The following is a 17,808-nucleotide window of genomic DNA, read 5'->3' on the forward strand; positions in this document are numbered from 1 at the left end:
AGCCCTGGGAAGGACTTTGGGTTTTATTCCAAGTAGAAGGAGAAGCCATTGGAAGATTTTGAGAAGGAAAGTGACATGATAGGATTTTTTTTTTTTTTAAAAGATCACTCTACTAGAATATGGGTTCAGCAGCCATTTATCAGGAGTTAGTGTAACCCTCATGTAAGTTCATTTAGTCCAACGTGATACTGTTACAGTGTGGACTAGATGAATTTTTTAACAGTTGAGATACAGCATCTATATCTGTATTTTTTTTCTCTATGTTCCTTTTTTTTTTTTTTCATAAAAGGCCTTATATGAAGATGGATTGCTTTCTAAAGGGAAAATGTTGCCATTTTTGAGCTAATGCTTGTCCTTTTATCTTTTTTTAAAATGAAAAAATTTTTTAAAATCTTATTTTAGAAAAGGGAGGAGGGTCAGAGGGAGAGGGAGAGAGAGAATCTTAAGCAGGCTCCACTCAGCCTGGAGCCTGACATGGGGCTCAATCCCACGACCCTGAGATCATGACCTGAGCCAAAATTGAGAGTCAGATGCTTAACCGACTGAGCCCACCCAGGTGCCCCAGCTTTTTTCTTCTGTAGTGCAACTTTTGAAAAGATAGGCTCTTCGGTGCTCCCTCCTCCCTGCTTTTTATCCTTTCCCGTCTGCTTCTTTCGTCCCTCCCTTCTTTCTTTTAAACAGATGCTTTGTGTTTCCTAAGACACCTGGATCCCCTGCACACCAGTGTTAACAGAGGCCAGTGTTTGGGGAGGGTGGCTTGGTGGTGGCGGTAGTTTTTTTCAATATGCATAGATATCTTGGGAATATTGTACAAGGTGGTGGAACTGAAATTTTCAGTTCTGTTTTCTGGACACCCATCTTGTTTGAGACATATGCTTGCTTCTGTGATGCTGGCTTCATGCTGCAAAAGTGAAAGCGTGTGCTAGAGTGTGTTAAAAGTAAGCAACGACTTAGACTGCACCAAACTGCCTTTGGAACTTGGCAGCCTCCGACCAGATGGATTTTGTGGTAACCCTGTTTTCTTAGGTATTTACTGCTTGGCCATGACATAAGCCCATCAGGCCCCACACACACTCTTGTGGTGGCCTATACGCCCACCCTCCGTTTCCCCTGAGAAGTATCCGGGGCCAGGCTGGGACGGCCACCTGAGTTAATAACTGTCCAGTTTGTGCTCAGGAAATATATGTCAAAGCCACAAGAGGGCAGCTTGTGCAGTGAATCTGGAGGTAAAAAGTGCTGCTCTCCAGACATGGCATGATGAGGGGGGAAGCCTTTGAAATTGTTCAAAATGTTTCTTGCATAAGGAAGCTTTTATTTTATTTTTTAACATTGTTAGCCAACTTTGTCCACTCCAAGAAACAATGTTTTTAGAGTTTAAAAGATTAAAAAAAATTTTTTTTGAATTTATTCACGAGAGAGAGAGAGAGAGAGAGAGAGAGAGAGAGAAGCAGGCACAGGCAGAGGGAGAAGCAGGCTCCTTGCAGGGAGCCTGATTTGGGACTCTATCCCAGGACCTGGGATCATGCCCTCAGCCTAAGGCAGATGCTCAACCACTGAACTACCCAGGGATCCCTGGAGACTAAAAGATTTAAGGCAAGTTCTTTTACACAAATCTATTTGGAATAAGTATCTGTTTTCCCTTGAGTGTCCCTTTTTCCTGGTGGCCCAGCTTCCTTCTATCTTTCCTGAAATATAATTTACATATAAAAAAATTCACACAATCTTTAGGGCTATGTGGAATACATCCAGCCGAGGAACCACTGCCTGAGTTAAGATAAAGAAATTTCCGTCTCTCTAGAAAGCTCTCCTGTGCCCCTTTGCATTGTGTCTCCTTTTGCAGGTTTTACAGTCCCCTTGAATCTTTAATCTTTGAAAAATGTTTACCAGAGACAAAGCGTTTTTATAAATTTAAAGTAATGGTCATGCACAAATACTAGGACTTTTTAAAGAGGTGGTGTGAGTGTTCTGGAGAGACCAAGGGGATCAGAGGCAGCTCCTTTCCAAGGCAATCATATACCTTTTTTATCCTGCGGTTGTGGTTGTTGTTTTAACCTGGTTCATATTCACTGAGAGGGAGCAGTGTCCTTAATTGCACAGGCATTAATTATCCACTTATTCTTTAAAGTTTATCTATGCTTTCATAATAGCTAACATTTATTGCACTTAAATACTTTTATTAATGAGTTGAAGAAATCTTCCCTGTAAGGGAAGTGCCATTACCATCTTCTTACAGATGGGGAAACTGAGGTACAGGCACACATGGCTCTGACAGATCAAAAACACGAGTGTAGTTCATTTCCTGATGTGAAATGTAAGATAAATGAAATTCAAAGTTTCTTAGGAAATGCATGATCTCATTGATCAAAGTAGTGCTGGCTTTTTAAAAAAAATCAAATAAAAACAGTGCTTCTCTTTAAAAACATAATGTTCCCAGGCAGTGTCATCCATGGCCACCCATCCCCCGATGATGATTCCTTCTATATCCCTGACCTTGACCACTAAGTATCCCTATGTCTGTTTCCCTGGTTCCTGCCTTGACGGGTCACCTTGCCTGAGCCTCTTCTGCATTGTGGTCAGAGCGATCTTTCTAACAGGCGGTTCTGGTAAAGTCGCCTTCCTGATTAAAATTCTCCATTGGTTCACTGTGCAATAAAATGTGAGCTCCTGGTTCCTTGCCTTGTTCAGCTGTACTCCCTGCTGCTCTCCATGGCCCACCCTGAGTCCAGCTAGTTGTCATTTTCCAAAGATGCTGTGCTCTCCGGTCCCCACACCCAGGACTAGCTGTTCCTTCGGCCTGGAAAGTGCCCTCTCCTCCATCATCCCTGTCTGCCAGGCCCTCAGAACTTGGCTCATACCTTCCTCAATTAACCTTGACAGAGTTGGAATCATCTTCTTCCCCACTGACCTTGCCCCTTGTGTATTATAGCCAGTGTCGCATTACTTTATAATGCCCCCCCCCCACCTCTGTGCATTTCTAGACTAGCTCAGCACCTGGATTCCCCCATCCAGACCATTCTATACCATATAGGCCCACAAGATGCATATTTTATTCACCACTGCTGTGCCCAGTGTCTGGCACAGAGCCTGACCTGTAGTAGGTGTTCAATTAATATTTATTGGAAGCATCAATGGTAGGTATTTTTAAATGTCAGATTGCAGTGCATTAGCCTAGGGATCGCAAACTGACAGGTCACCGGCATCATCAAGCCATGGACATATTTTGTACGGCCTCACAGTATTTTTGATACCTGTAGGTAGAGCCTGCTGTCTCCTGCTTACCACTATGTTACCCTATTTCTTGTCCTTGGGTCACTTATTTGTTACCTGCCTGGTCCTGGGACATAAGGTTGAAGGCTGCAGGGTGTATGAGTGTGCTAGGGCTGCTGTAACAAAGTACCACAGACTGGGTGGCTTAAACAACAGAAGTTTATTTTCTCATGGTTCTGGAGTTCTGAAGGCTAGAAGTCCAAGATCAAGATGTCAGCCTGTTTGGTTTCTTCTGAGGTTTCTCCTCTCGGTGGGCAGACAGCTGCCTTCTTGCTGCATCCTCACATGAACATCCCCTGGTCTGTGTGCGGATGTCCTAATTTGCTCTTATCGGGACACCAGTCATGTTGCATTAGGGTCCCCCTAGATGAACTCCTTTAACCTTAATCGCCTCTTTAAAGGCCCTGTCTCCAAACATAGTCGTATTCTAACATGCAGGGGGCTGGGACTTCAGATGAATTTGGGTGGCAGGAACATTTCATCTCGTAATAGGCAGAAACACAAACTGGCAACTACTGTGCTCTTTGCCTGGTGTCTGATGGGTGTTTTATAACAAGTTAATAAAGGCAAGTGCAGGAACCGTCCGAGAGCAGTTTGCTCACCCAGGCAGAATCTGGAGACACATGTCATGCATCTGCTCAGACACCTGATCTCTCCTGCAATCACTTCGATCTTGGGACCATATTCATGTTTCTTAAACATCTGATGTTCAGTTAAAACACCAAGTAGAATTTAGGTGCTTTTCAGTTTGGAAATCTATATCCTTTCATCCTGTGCACTCCAAAAACTGACATCTGGGTTGCAACCCTTGTCTCTACTACAGAATCAGTGGACAGTAGAGGTAAAAGCCGTCCAACGACATAGCCCCGCCTCCGTGTGCTGTGAGCAAACAGCCGGGCTCTTTATTACCCTTGAAACCAGCACTCGTGACACAGATTGGACTCGGGAAGCAAGTCAAATGCCAAGTTTCTGTGGGTCAAAGTTCCTTCAAACACTGTATGTTAATCAAAAGCTCAACCTTAGTTAATTAGGCATTTTGTTGGGAAGAACTTTGGAACATATGGTCACTGAGTTGGGCTGCAGGAGTTAGCAGAACCCTGATTTTGGTTTCCAGCACTTGGTCGTGGGCTTGTGGTCTTTCTTGGAGGGTGCGGGAATGAGACTCTTACTGGGTTTCATTCATTCTTGGTGGAGTGATAGCATAATAAAACCTGCTGTACAGGGGCGCCTGGGTGGCTCAGTTGGTTAAATGCCTGCCTTCAGCTCAGGTCATGATCCTGGAGTCCTGGGTTCGAACCCCGGGTCCAGTTCCCTGCTCAGTGGCGTGTCTGCTTCTCCCTCTCTCCCTCTCTCTCTCTGCCCCTCTGCCCCCTGCTCGTGCGTTCTCTCTCTCTCTCTCTCTCTCTCTCCCCCCCCCCCCCCAAACAAATCCAGTCTTTATAAAAAATAAAAGAAAATCAGTGGTACAGAGCCTGGCTAATCAAATGTATTTACTTACAGATGAAGCTGAATAGTTACAGGGTATTCTAGGGCTTCCAAAGGTAAAGAGACATTTAAAACACTGACAGCTCACAATGCTTTAACATATTTTCAGTGTTTGGTGATTTACCCTAAAAGACCACAGGCAAATGCACCTCTGCAGAAGGAAATTTAAATGACTAATAATCACAGCTGTCCTTCACTGAGTTTTCTCTCATGAGACCCTAAGGGCTTCATATCTGTCATCTTATTTATTGTCACAATGTCTTTAATAGGTGGGTAATATTAGGCCCATATTAGATGAGAAATACAAGGCTCAGAGGGGTTGAGTAACATGCCTGGGATCACCCAGCTAGCAGGCAGTAGGTCTGAGTTTTGAGCATATGGGCAAACTTTTGAGCTTCCCTTCCTTGTTACGCCACCTCTCTCTACATTACTCTCTTCTCATCAGAGTCAGATTTTCTTCCTTGAACATTCTTTTAGCTAATATGAACCCACATAGCCTTGTAGAATTGGCAAAAGCACGTGTCCTATTTTCTCTGTGTATTTGGGCCAGTGGAAATTTCCTATATGGCTGGGTTATGTGCTTCTCCTTGTGCCATGCACACACCAAGGGTATATGATGATAATTAAACCCCACATTTCTTCTTACCCCTCCTCCTTCATTACTCTTAGTGGCCACTAGTTGCATCCTCCTCATTCGCCATCTCTGGGTCAATAGAGTTATCCTTTCAATTTCATAGTTCAGTAACAGGCATTTGGGGGGCACCTTGCATCAGGTCACCCAAAGGAGAACAGCCCTTCCTGGTCTCACTAAGGCGGTTTGGTAAGTCAGGCTGGCTTCATTTTCACCATGGCTCAAATGAACGTAATCCAAGGGTGGAAAAAAAGTAGGTGAACGTTACGTGGTGACATTCAAATGCTCATCCTTTATGATTATTTTTTTAAAAACCAGCCCGTATTGTATTTGCCTTTGGGTGTTTGCTTAGCTTAACCAGGCCAGCATGCTCTCTATTGTATAAGCGTGAATGGCCCAGAAGACTCCCACAATCACAAATGACAGTACTACATGTGAATGACTTTGTATTTCTCAAAGAAAGAAATTTGATTCTAACATTGAAAGAAAAACGAATTGTTTTGATGACTTCATACAATGATTTTGAGATTCATAGCCCTAGAACCTCATAAGCAGTGGTACTGTCCCTTGGGACAGCCTGTGTGAGATCATGGAGCAGCCTCCCAGGCAGCCAGTCCCCAAATCAGACACTCTTACCCAAGGCCAGGTTCCCCTCCAGCAATCAACATTGTAGGATTTGCAACTAATACTTCTTCCTATGCCTCAGAATGATTTGTTAGCATCCATTTATCTGTGAATGAATCCGAAGCCACATCATTCGTGTTAAATGCATGGGAAAATACATCTTTCTAGAGTCAGTGTCATAGAATGAGCAGGATTCCTCAAGCCACATGGATCAGGTTTATATAGGTGTTAACATTTGCATAACCTCCATATTATAGGGCCCCAAGAATGATACTACACTAATCCCGAAATCAGTATGGATACAGGAAAATTGGTTTATAAACATTTTCTGAGCACCTACTACATGCCAGGCTCTGTGCCCAGGTATTGGGTAATTAAGAGATTAAGACAGAAAGATTAGATTTCTGCTCCTCGGCAGCTGGTCTAAGATTCAAGGCAAATATTAAATAAAAAAAGAGTAGAGGCACCTGGGTGGCTCAGGTGAGCATCCAGCTCTTGATTTTGGCTCAGGTCATGATCTCAGGGTTATGGGATGGAGCTCCGTGTCGGGTTCTGCACTCAGTGGGAAGCCTGCTTGAGATTCTCTCTCCCTCTCAATCCTTCTGCACCCTCCCCCTCTCTCTAATTAATCTTAAAAAAAGAAAGAGTAATGAGTGGGCTGAAAAATTATAAGGAGTTCAGGGGGTTTAAAACCAGAGGACCTAACTTAAGTAAGAGCTGTGACCAGCAAGGAAGGTTTCTTAGAATCTAAGTGGTGTTTTAAACCAAAGAAGAAAGAATGATTTGCTAGGCAGGGGGAACTTGGGGGCAGGTAGTAGTGATGCACCAAATGAGGAACAACCTTTGTGAGGGTCTCAACTTAGAAGAGTGTCAGCTTCCAGGAGTAAGCAATGAACCTAATTGGGCAAGAGCTAGAGGGAGAGGGTTCCAGATGAACAGAAGATGTCTTTTGTAAAATAAGGACTAACTTAAATTTTTGGAAGGATCTGTGAAGCCCCTTAGAGATTGATTTCAAACTGGTCAGATGTTTTGGTTTTGTGTTTCAGACATCAATTCTTCCTTCTGTATTAGCATTATATTCTAGAGCTGGATCCCAAGTCCTGTTTTCTTGCCAACCCTTTGAATTCTCTCCAAATCTACGTTCTTAATTTCCTTCACCCTCCCATAAGAAGGTGACTGGGGAAGGGTGATCATTGGCATTGTATATGATCCTCCCCCCATACCATCCAAATGCTAGATTAAAAAAAAAAAAAAAAGTTTAAACAGAGGCCAGCTACTTGACCCTGCTTCTACTCTTGGACCATTATGAGTTACTAAGGTTTCAAGTCTTACTGTTCTATGTTGACATTTCTATCAAGAGTACTGCCGAGCTGAGCACCTTGGTTAGTAACTAAACTGGCAGATTCAGAAGCTCATACTTGTATATGTACAAACATACATATATCCACACACAGAATCCCGATTCCATTTAATTAGCCATGTCAAGCTTGCTCATTTCTTAATCATGGGTGAATTTGATGTGGTCATTTTTTAAGAGTTCTGTTTAGTATAGGGGGTGACCAGAGTTAGATTTTTTTTAAGACCTTTTTAACAGGCTTATAGTCTTTTGAGGAGGTTTTTTGTTTGTTTTTTTTAATCGCAGTACAAGATAAGATTGGTCTCTTTTCTCCATATAGAAGGAAAAAGAATCACTGGCTATGATTGATAGGAACAGATTTGATCTTTAGAATGAAATGCTGGTGACCTCCTTGGCCAATCCTCTTAAAAAGTTAGCGTCTAGGTTATTACCTGATTTTTTCAAGCAACAGGAAGTTTATGCTCCCCCATCAAGATATGGATTATGGTGGAGTGGTGGAGATCCTTAGGAAAGCCAAAGGGGGGCGGGGGTAGATTATGGAGTTCCTGATGGAAACTTATTTCTTTTTTTAGATTTTATTTATTTATTCATGAGAGACACAGAGAGAGAAAGGGGCAGAGACATAGGCAGAGGGAGAAGCAGGCTCCCTGTAGGGAGCCTGATGTGGGACTAGATCCCAGGCCCTGGGATCAAAAGGTGGATACTTAACCACTGCACCACCCAGATAGCCCCTGGTGGAAACTTGACATAAAATAGTAAGAGATTTTGAGTACTGACCTTTTCCTATACATCATAGACTAGCATCCCCTTCCAAGTAAGTTAATAAACTAAGACATGGATATTGTTTAACCTATAACTTGAAAATTCATGTTGCTTTTGAAAAGGAGGAAAAGGTGGGCTGTGAGAAACATTGTTTTCTGCAGTAACATGCTGTTCATGTTTCTGAATTGAAGTTTTCACTTAGATAACAGATTTTTTAGCGACAGTTCTTCCAGAATCCCTGAAAATGACCAGAAGGTGTCTCTTTTGGAAATGATCTTCCCATTATTTTTTTTTTCTTCCAGGAAGGCAGGCTGTAATTCCAATAGAACATAGGTGATCTCCTAACTGTTGCACAGTTCTCATGTGGTCCATATGAAGGAAACTTGCTAAAAAACATACATACAAAAGTCAAGCAAGTGAGTTGAAATAGATTCTCTTTCATTTAGTCAGCTACTAATAGGAACCTGTCACAAAATGACCTCCCACTGCTCAAGGCAATTCCCAAAGGTAGGTTCCTTTTCTTCTTCTTCTTCTTTCTTCTTTCTTTCTTCTTTCTTCTTCTTCTTCTCTTTCTTTTTTTCCAAAGGCAGGTTCTAAACACAACTATTCTGTTTCCTCACCTGAAAATAGAAGGGAAGTTTTCCTATTACATATTACTTCCTACTATTTGCCTTATGCCATATGGCCTACTACTACACAGAGTGGGGAAAAGGCCTGTAATTTAATTTGATTCAAATTAATATAACTAAAAGGAAGATAATGGGGCAGGTTCATGAGGGATATAAAGATGAACAGACATGATCCTTGCTCCTTAAGAGTTTCAGAATAAAAGTTTTAGGGGTGCCTGGCAGGCTCAATCAGTAGAATGTACAACTCTTGGTCTTGGGGGTAGTGTGTTCAAGCCCCACATTGGGCATAGAGCTTCCTGAGGGAAAAAATGAAAGTTTAAATATTTAGTTAAGAAGAAATATTAACAATAAAACAAGGGTGAGTTAGAACAAGCAACATCATAACTCAAATATTTAATGGCATTTTTGAAAATGCAATAGAAATTAGTAGATCTCTTTTCTCACCTATATATATCAAGATTTACCAGGGAGTAAACTCATCGCTTTCTTGTCTGGATCTCTTACTCTCCTTTTCTTTTGTTTGATCTCTGACCCAGTTCAATACTAGTGCTAATTCAAATATGAGGCCCACTGCTGGTAAGGACTTATACAGAAGTAACCCTGAAGTCCTTTACTGTTTATAATTATCAATGTGTAATTGATAATAACTAAAGAACTTTCCAAGACTTGTCAGTATTTGGGCTCTACTCATACTTAGCCTCTTGTACAATCGGGGACTTTATAACAAGGTATTCCTTTAACCAAGATAATACTGAGATCTGTTTCCTGGACCCAAATGAACATGTGTTTGGAAAAACTAGTTTTCAAAGGGAAAAACTGGTTTACACAGGAAGTTTTTGGTTAATCCTAAACTGGATGATTTTCCCTTTTAAAATTATTTCAATCATATGGGCAAAAGTCTCATAGAGCCAGTGTTCCTTTGGCGACGTGCTCCTTGATGGGTTGATATTTGCAAAACAAGGTGACCCTTTTCAAAACTGAAAAAAGGTAGAAAGGGGATGTGGGTTGTGACTCAGCCAATAACAAATGGCAGACAAACGGATGTTTGCCGACAAAAGGATGACTGTCTTCCTAAAAGGAAGAGGTTCGTTCCCACCATGGACAAGGAAAAAGAGAGCTGTGGGCATCAACAAGATGTGTGTGTCTCTTGGCAGAATAACAGGTCGATGGTGGCATTATGCTTTGTGGGGGAGGGTATTTGGTCCTCTGGAAAGCAAACAGAACGAATACTCCAAGGTTATGAGGCTGACATCTGTGGCTAACGATGACATCGAACTCTTAGGCAAATTTCATGGGTGTCAATCAAATGTCAGCTCTGAAGTTTCCAAGAACAAGATACTTCAGTCATTAGACATGCATCACAGTTACGTTGAGTTGAGTTGGAGCCTCATTGGAGGCTTGGTTCAAACAGGTTTTCCCCCAGGTGTGTCCACAGTTGCTGAAGCAGGCCGGAATCGAATATCTGACGTTCCCTTCAGCCATACTTGTGGGGGTCTGCGCTACCCAAAAATAACAGTAATGAACCAACTACATTGTTTCATCAAGAATGGCCAAAACGCAGTGTCTGCAAAATAAGTGAGGTCCTTTCGAAACGAAGTCCAAGATTAGCAAGATACAAGGGGCATCTCAAGCAAAGAATGGAGTGGTGATTGAGAAGTCAGGCTGGCACGAAAGGAGGCCCCACACCCACTGGGTCTTGAAATCTAGGGGTGTTGGTAGCTGCTGATTTTTGTTTATTTCCATATGCGCCGTCACCAAATGATTCTTAAAGTCGTAAAACATCGTAGTTAGAAGGAACTCTAGAGGTGATGATGATGATAATAATAATGACAATTAACATTTCTAGAGTGCTTACATGTGCTCCAGGCACAAAAGAAGTCTTTTACTTACCCTGTTACTCACAGGGCCTCATTCCATTTCTACAAAAATCCTGTAAAAAATGTGTTAGCTATTTGGCAACTGAGAAAACTGAAGTATAAAAGAGAATATGTAACTTGCACAGGATCACACAGGCCCCTGGCAAAGCTGGCTCACACATCTAGGTCTGTCCAATAGCTCCCCAGAGGGCGGAGGGATCCTCAGACAAAGGCACACTCGTTGACCAGAATCCGTTGCCTAACCTGAGTCCACAGGAGTTCTCTAACACATGCTTAAGTGAGAATGACAAGGGGATGCATTGAAAATGACAGATCCTACACCCAGAAACAGAAACTATATAGTGCTTACTATGCAAATTATAAATTGTCCTGGTGGGTACCGTGTTGGCCTCCACTGCCCCTCACTAAGGACCTGGCTACAACTCTTAATCTGGGTGGTTAGGAGCATCATGTCAGATCTGGATCCCAGACTGTTCCTGTGCCCCTTGAACTGTTTTTGCTCTGGGGCATCTGCTTGTACTTAGGATTTCAGCCATTTTGAGAACTTAAAAAGAAAAAAAACCCCACATTGATGCATAGGTCCCATTCACTGAGACTCTGATTCAGTTGGTCTCAGGAGAAGCCCAACCATCAGTATTTTTTGAAAAATTTGCAATTAATTGACACTCATGTATGTCCGGTGTGGACAAGCACTGGTTTGGACTTGGCTTCTTAACCTGGCAAATGGTGGTATATTACCTTCTCTGGAGAAAATAATTTGTGTTCTCCAGCAGCTGTTTTGTTTTTGTTTTTCCTAGGCCCTGTGAGGATGGATGAGGCCTTAAAATCCTTTGCAATCCCAGCTGAGAATGGATCTCCTGTTGATACCACCCCATTATGTGTCCTGTGAACCACACCCATACATCCTCCTGTCAACACTGCTCAGAACATATGGTTTAATAACTTTACACCTAAAATCTTATAGACAGACCGCCAGAGGCTATATATGCCATTCATACAGGTTCAAGAACAAGGGAACATTTTTGTCTTATGACAACTTCTGTCTATATATGGTAATCACTTAAAATACAAACATATATACATATGCTTTTTTTAGTTCCATTTTATGTTTGAAGGATATTCTCAAAAATCTCATCTGACCCTTAATGAGACAATAAGAAAAGGTTAAGTGACTAGTACCTTAATTCTTTTTTTTTTTTTTAAAGAGAGTGCATATGTGGGCGTGCAAGATGCAAGTGGGGGTGAGAAGGACAGAAATGGAGGGAGGGAGAGAATCTTAAGCAGATTGCATGCCCAGCATGGAGCCCACCCTAGGGCTCCAGGACCCTGAGAGCATGACCTGAGCCGAAATCAAGAATGCCCAGGTGCCCCTAGACCAGTACCATGAGTCTAAAGTGAGTAAATCAAATCTGGAGTTGGAGACAAGGCTCACTGAAAAGGCCAGGCCTAGAACTCAGGTCCCTTGATGCGAATGGTCTTTTCCCTGCATCATGGTGCCTCACTTAAAACTTTCTTCTGTCGCCTTTCCTCTTCATTCATACTCCCACCTTTCTAGGTCTGGTCATATCTGTATTCCTGAATTACTGCAGTAGCCATGAAAAGATAAAAACAAACTACATCAAAATGCCAACAGTGGTTGAGTTTGAACAGGAGAGGCCTGTTTTTCTGTGATATATACTTTTTTTTTTTTTTAAATAAACAAGTATTACTTTCCTAAAGGAAAACCAAAACCATTAGAAGAATAGCCTTCTTTCCAGTCTCTGAACGTATATATTCATTATGCAACCAGTTCTCTGGCTTGATTTCCCTTCCTAAAACAGGTTTTATTCCAGTCATTATCCTGCTTAAACCTTCAGGGGCACTCTTGAGAAAAGTCCAAACTCCTGGAATCCAGAGGTCTCTGTGTCTAGCTCCACCCTCTACCTGTCCCCCTTATCTCCCAACACACCCAACACAATCCTCCCTTTCTGCTGGGCCAGCATCCTCCTTGCCCGAGAGCCAGGAGAACTCTGTCCATTTCCTCTGGTCCTGCTGTTCTGCTCTGTCCCTTCCTCTTTACCTGTCCAAATCTATCTTTCTAGGCTCAGCTCGAGAACTTCCTCCTCCAGCTCACCTTTGTCACCATGTGAGTATCAGGAGTGGCGGCACATAGGTTTCATTACCTATTACCAGGTGCAGGCAGTTGAAAATATGTTGCACGGAGGATCCTGAGAGTCAATGTTTGCTCAGAGGGAAAGTTTTATCATCAGTTGTAGTTCCTGTCATAGACGTAGCTGGGAAAAAGTGACAAAATGTATGTTACATATCTTCCATCCAGACCTGGAACCTTTCTTTTTAGATCTATGATGTCCAGTAGAGCAGCCACTAGCCACACATGGCTATTTAAATTTAGATAAATTAAAATTAAATACAATTAAAAGTTCACTTTCTAAGTCATATCACCCACATTTTAAGTGCTCGATAGCCACATGTGGCTACTGGCTGTTATATTGAACAGATGTTTTACTCATATAGTTATGTAATAATTTAAGACAATAATATTTGTTTCCTGTGTTGTTGTTTTCTCAGGGAGGCCAAAAGCCTTTTATAGGAAGATATCTTCTCTTTTTTGTATCCCTAGGGCACCTAGCCAGTGCTGGGCACATTGGAAATACACTGTATTTGTTGAGTTAGTATTTAGTACTGATTTGGCAATGTGCAGTAAAGTAGAACAATAAAAGAGAACTGATTTGGAAATCAAGAGTTTGTGGCTGTAGTTCTGACAATTAGTATTAGATTTGGAATATCTCATTTAACTGAAGTAGGTCCGTTTCCTCAAGGATATGCAGTTAAAGTCTAGGCTATACCAGAAGATTTTTCCAGGCTTGCAGTTTTGTGATACATATGGAGAGTTCACTTTTTAAAAAGTTTTTATTTTTTATTTTATTTTTTTTTAAATTTTTATTTATTTATGATAGTCACAGAGAGAGAGAGAGAGAGAGGCAGAGACACAAGCAGAGGGAGAAGCAGGCTCCATGCACTGGGAGCAGCCCAATGTGGGATTCGATCCCGGGTCTCCAGGATCGCGCCCTGGGCTAAAGGCAGGCGCCAAACCGCTGCACCACCCAGGGATCCCACTTTTTAAAAAGTTTTTAAAAAGATTTGAGAGAGAGAGAGCAAGAGAGCGTGCATGTGTGCACATGCATGTGCATGATTGCAAGTAGGGGGAGGGGCACGGGGAGAGAACCTTCAAGCAGACTCCTTGTTGGGCGTAGAGCCCAGTGTGGGCCTCGATCTCAGGACCCCTGACATCATGACCCTGAGCTGAAACCAAGAGTCGGGCACTTAACCGACTGAGCCACCCAGGTGCCCCTGGAGTGTTCACTTTTAAGCAAAATGTGTATATACCCACACGCATGCAAAGAATGAAAACTTTTAAAATATTCTGATTTTAAAACTTGTTTATCTCATTTTGCAAATATATAAGACTAGCATTTCAGGATTTAATTCCCTGCCAGAGCTACAGCTAAATTGTTATTTTTTTAAAGATTTATTTATTTATTTATTCATGAGAGACACAGAGAGAGAGAGGCAGAGACACAGGCAGAGGGAGAAGCAGGCTCCATGCGGTGAGCCTGAAGTGGGATTCGATCCTGGGGCTCTAGGATCACACCCTGGGCTGAAGGTGGCGCTAAACCGCCGGACCACTGGAACTGCCCTAAATTCTTTTTTTTTTTTTTTTCCTAAATTCTTTTTTTTGAAGGGAATCACAGCAAAGGCGAGATGACCTTGTAAGTAGAGAATGTCAGATGTGGGCAAGTGGGACAGAGAAGGAGATAGCCTTTGTCAGCAAGTCAGGGACAGACATCTACATTCTGACATGTTTGACACTGTATTCGTCCAAACTGTATGCAGGCGTCACCCTTTGACCCCGCCGGCCCTTTGCTGTTGCTCGGAGTGAGGAACCAGCCAGCTGGCCTGCTCCTCTGTCTGTTTTTATACGTTTTGTATGTAGCTAAGAATGGTTCTGTTTGTAGCTGAGAATGGTTTTTACATTTTAAAGGGGGGAGAGAGAGAGACAGAGAGAGAGAGAGAGAGAAGGAGGGAAACATGTAACAGAAACTGTATGACCTGCAAAACCTAAAATATTTACTATCTGGCCACACTAATGACTAGTGACCACATACAGTCCCCGCACTTTTCAAGGCAAATCGCTTTCTGAAATGTCATAGGGCCTGTGTCTCAAACAAAATGGGAAAAAAACCTTCATGTTCTCTGTGCTTTCGAGAACCCGGAAGACGGGAAAGGCCGCCGGGCTGGGGCACAGTGGGCGGGCCACACAGCTCTGTCACCTTTGTGTCTGAAGCAGGCAGGACCGTTGGCTCCATTGTGACGGTGGAAAAGCTAGTCCTCGAGCCTGAGACTGTGTGTTCCTGTCCTTAGTTCAGAAAGTTGATGAGTCATCGTTTCTGGCTGTGTCCTTGACATTCAGCATTCAGAGAGTGAATTCTGAAGGCCCCTGGAAGGGGAAAACTTTCGAGAATCCTCCACCTCCTGCGCTTATCTAGGGAGAGAGCCCAGGCTTGCCTCTCAGTTTATTCTTTCTCTCTCACCCCTTGCCCTTTCAGGGCTTGGGGGATCTAGATTGAGTGAGCAGATAAAGGGGCCAAGCCCAGGAGGCCAACGCAGCCAGCAGGGTTTTGGGCAGGGCTGGGCCAGTGTCTGCACTCAACAGCCCTGCCAGGTGGACCCGAGGCGAACTGCGAAGTGGAGGGTTTTAGAAGTAAAACATTGACCTTTTTCCCTTGGATGACCCATGGCCTTGGGCCTCCCCAAACCTTCTTCCCACCTAGGCCACCTTGGCCTGTTGTTGGCTTTCACCCAAGTCTTGGTTTCTAAAAATGCACCTCTTCTTAATTATCTAACACTCCTGTTTAGATATTTTTCCTTTTCTGATCTACCTTTTTTTTTTCTCCTCCCTATTCCCTGGGCTCATTGTCAGAGTCCTATCACCATTGGCTTCTGTATACACAACTGCCCCTAGTTTAATCCAGTTTGCCTCACATCTAATAAAAATCCAAATTTACAAAACAAAAAAGATTTGAAACGTAAATCTTCCCTTTGTTAAAGAAATTTCCCGCATATGAAAGACTGATATCTCTCCCTCCCTTTATGTTTACCACTTTGGACACTACCTTATAGCCATGGGTGATTGGGGGGAGGGCCTCCAGTTGACTGCAGGCAAATTCACTTTGTATTTGCAGATCATGTGGCACAGTGAGTGTATACTCTTGCCCCATGCTGGCTCATAAAAAAATTTACTTTCCCTAGTTTGTTTACTGTTGAGCTTGAGCTCATTAAATATATCCAGTGGCCTGGGTCATGATCGTACAAAAAACAGGACCTTGGCTTGCTTACAACAGTGGTTGCATTTGCTTCAGTTGGTACAGATTCATTTGGAGAAATTCCCAGTTTATTCTCAAGGATGATTCTAGCTCAGCACCAAATCCCAGTGGCTTCCAATTAATAGTGATGAGCAGCGCCAGTGTGCCATAGCTGCACTCTAGAATTCCTAGCCTGGAACAGCACTGCTGTCGTGCCCAGGGGAGGATCTATCAGAGAAGTTGGCTCTGGGTCAAAATACTGATGCCCAGTTCTGGATAGAACTCTTTGACACACAGCCTTGGGTTTCACTGTTGCTCTGATAACAGAACACACAACTGTGTGAGAGCTGTGTGTATATGTGTGTGTATGAGGAAGAGAGAGCAAGAGAGAGAGAGAAGAGAAGCATCAGAGATTGGATTGCGAATAAGTAAAAAAACCTCTCCCATTATTCAGAATTCAATTTAAGCCTAATAGTTACAAGCTGAGATTTTGGCAACTGAGTGGGTGGGTTCCAGGCTTGCATTCCACCAGTAATTAGCTTCATCTGACTTCTTTGGGTTTCTGTTTCCTCATTTATAAAACAGAGATTGTAAGAGTACATGCCACATAGGATGGGGCGGGGGCAGGGGGAGACTGAAGAAGTAGTCTATGTCAAGAAATTAGCACCGGGTTTTGTATACAGTGGATGCCTAATAAATGTTAGCGTTTCAGCACAAATGTGAGGGGTGTGGTCTGGTGCAGTGTTTCTTAAACTTCTGGGGCTCCATATGACTTAACAGGCAAAGAAAAGGGGCACCTGGGTGGCTTGGTCAGTTGGGTGTCGGCCTTCAGCTCAGGTCATGATCCCAAGATCCTGGGATCGAGTTCCATGTTAGGCTCTCTGCTCAGTAGGGAGTCTGCTTCTTCCTCTGCCTCTCCCCCCACTCATTCTCATTCTCTCTCAATTTCTCTCTCGAATAAATAAGATCTTAAGAAAAAACAGGCAAAGAAAATTTAAAAATGCACAGATAACTTCAGATAAAGTTCAGGTAAGCAATAAGTAATTTTTTTAGTATGAGTATGTTCTAAATATTTCACGGATACTCTTACTAAATTATCATTTCTTATTTATCTGAAACTCAAACTTAACTGGATGCCCTGCATTTTCATTTGCTAAATCGGGGGCAACTCTGTCTTTGCATTCTTAAAAATTATTAGGGAACCCAAAGTACTCTTGCTTATGTGGATTGTACCTATTGCTATTGAGCATGTTAGAAATTCAAACTGATAAATTAAAAAAAATTTTTTTTTAAAGATTTTATTTATTTATTCATAGACAAAGAGAGAGGCAGAGACACAGGCAGAGGGAGAAGCAGGCTCCATGCAGGGAGCCCTATGTGGGACTCGATCCCACAGGCTGCAGGCGGCGCCAAACCGCTGTGCCACCAGGGCTGCCCGATAAATTAAAAATATTTAATTCCTTCAAAAATAGCAGTAGTGAACTTTTTTTTTTTTTAGCAGTAGTGAACTCTTGTGTTAAAAACATAAATAACATTTTTATTAAAAAACTGTATTTCCAAAAACAAGTAAATGGTGAGAAGAGTACATTGTTTTTGCAAATATCTTTCATGACTGGTTTGATACAAATGAGCTATATTTTTATATTTGATTCTGTCTTCAATCTGTTGATATGTTATTTTCACAAAATTATATCCAGAAAATTCAGCCTCACAAAGATATGTAGTTGGGAAAGGGAAGAGTATTTTAGTAGCCTTTTCAGATAATCATAAACATTCTTTGATAGAAAATCCATATTCTCAAGAAGAGGTAGTT

At 42.4% G+C, this 17,808-nt stretch overlaps 1 protein-coding gene and 1 long non-coding RNA gene across 3 annotated transcripts in view; one reads left to right on the forward strand and one right to left on the reverse strand.

Annotated features, from left to right (window-relative positions):
* The window catches only part of RBM47 (RNA binding motif protein 47), a 151,067-nt gene that overhangs the window by 58,998 nt on the left and 74,261 nt on the right, over nt 1-17,808 (forward strand). The window lies entirely within an intron of this gene.
* The window catches only part of LOC144301775 (uncharacterized), a 109,403-nt gene that overhangs the window by 24,524 nt on the left and 67,071 nt on the right, over nt 1-17,808 (reverse strand). The window contains exon 4 of the long non-coding RNA XR_013368627.1: nt 12,746-12,905. This is a non-coding gene — a long non-coding RNA (uncharacterized LOC144301775). The remainder of the gene's footprint in view (nt 1-12,745; nt 12,906-17,808) is intronic.

Source organism: Canis aureus, chromosome 2 (genome assembly GCF_053574225.1).
Source record: "Canis aureus isolate CA01 chromosome 2, VMU_Caureus_v.1.0, whole genome shotgun sequence".
NCBI classification, from domain to species: Eukaryota; Metazoa; Chordata; class Mammalia; order Carnivora; family Canidae; genus Canis; species Canis aureus.